The following is a 2,006-nucleotide window of genomic DNA, read 5'->3' on the forward strand; positions in this document are numbered from 1 at the left end:
GTGAAGTTTGTTTGGTGGGGGTGAGAGATGGTGGGGTGAGGTGGGCGGGGGGGGTAGTGAGGAAGCAGAGCGTCAAAGTGCACTCAAGCGCCAAAAAAAAAAACAAACAAACAAAAAAAAAAACTTTGAGTAAAAAGAAGTTTCTTAAGAAAAAAAAAGGCGCGCGGCGGACTTGTTTGCGATGCTACATTAGCTCACAGCCGTTGGCACCACCTAGTGAAGTTCAAAGCCGGGAGACAATAATGCGGTTAATCCGGCTACACACAGAGGGACGGGGTGCCTCCAGCAGTCAAGTGGACAGTAAGAAAGGGCATATTTTCCTTTGATGCAGAGGGATTAAGTTGTGCCGAGGCCTCTGCTTTCATAACCAGTCTTTGTAGGCGTTCAGGAAGGAGCTGGGTCCAACACGACAGAGGCCAGAGCGGGTCAAAAGGAATAAAAATGCTGATCAACATGGCTGCACTTCACACAAGTAAAACAAATCCAATCTTTCACTAGATAATAAAAAAACATCTTTAAGATCAATTTATAAAATGAATTTTTATCTCTACATTGTAAAAAAAAATTAACTAAATATTACAGTTACATACAAATAATTCATGGCTGAATTATTCATCCTCATCCATTTTTACCAGTGAGCATGACAGATTGGTCATTTTAGCATAAATCATTGAGCTATTTCACATTTTCGGAAAGGGACACTTCTAAATGTTGGATGTGTGACATTTTTCTAATGGAGATTCCTCAACCTTGAGTCATTCATTTGGATCCCTGTCCAACAGAAAACTCAAGAAGGAGCTGATATTATACAAATATAAGCTTGTTAAAAAAAGGTATTTTAGGATATCCAAGCAATTCATGTTCCAATAATTTACCATGTGATACAGAGTTCTGCAGATCGTCACCAACTTCAGCTCTTATATACTTCAGCTGCAATAACTTCTATTTACAGCCGTTCACCCCCAGCCCACATCCTGTCAGCAGCAGCTTTAACCCGCCTGGTAGAAACATTAAGGAGAAGCAGAGCGAACAGCCAGCAGGTGGTACCGGTGGTACCGGGGCTTTGAGCTGCGTCGCGACTTGCGGTGACAGTCGCAGAACCGTGTTTTATATCAGGATATCTTACATAAAGACAGACATTCTTTATATTTGTTGGTAGGACCAACTCAGTCTGCCTGTAGCGAACCGGACATTTAGCAGCCTGATTAAGTTAAAGTCAGAAGTTTTCTCTGCAGCTGAAGTGTTTCTGTGTTTATGGGCGAAGGCAGGTTTTTTCCCGCTATTGTGAGGGCTACTACAAAAATAAATAGAAACCGTTTTTCTAACTTCATCAGACCTACGTTTTTGTTCACAAACCAGTGTATAAAAAATATTCTTGCCCATAATTTGGTAGTTAGAGGGCACAGATCTGCCCCCCTCATCCTCACCATAGACCCGGTGTCTGAACAACATGGAGACTCTGAGAGTTTGAGGGCAGCCAGACTAGTTTATTTTTTGCTAAAATATTATATTTAGCTAAATATTATTCCTGAGGGCCGCAAGCAGTCCTCCTGACACAAATAAAAAAAATAAAAATTGAAAAAAAAATTTTTGAAAAAAAAAAAATTAAAAAGGGCATTAGGGGCATCAAGGATAAAAGGGACAGGGGCTCAAACCCCTTTCACCTCTCCAGCCCCTCTGCATGTGCCTGTGTTTATTTATGAGGATGTACAGGTGTTGTCCAAGTCTGTCATTCAAAGTCTCCATTTGGCGTCTCAAAATGGCACACTTTGACAACACCTGATATACAAACTTCAAATGACTAACTCCTCAGTACTTCAACATACAGTCATCAATGAGGCTCTAATAAAAGATAATGACCAGAGGAATCCTCTGGTAGACGCATTACTGATAGAGGAAATGACTTAGAATTATATAAATAAAATAGCATATCTGGAGTGGTGTTAGCGTACAGCCAGACCTCCTCCCCCTTCTTGCAATACATTGTCCGTTTGCCCATCCCCATC

Source organism: Poecilia latipinna, unplaced genomic scaffold (assembly GCF_001443285.1).
Source record: "Poecilia latipinna isolate Pla-1442-1.1 unplaced genomic scaffold, P_latipinna-1.0 Scaffold8, whole genome shotgun sequence".
Classification (NCBI taxonomy): Eukaryota; Metazoa; Chordata; class Actinopteri; order Cyprinodontiformes; family Poeciliidae; genus Poecilia; species Poecilia latipinna.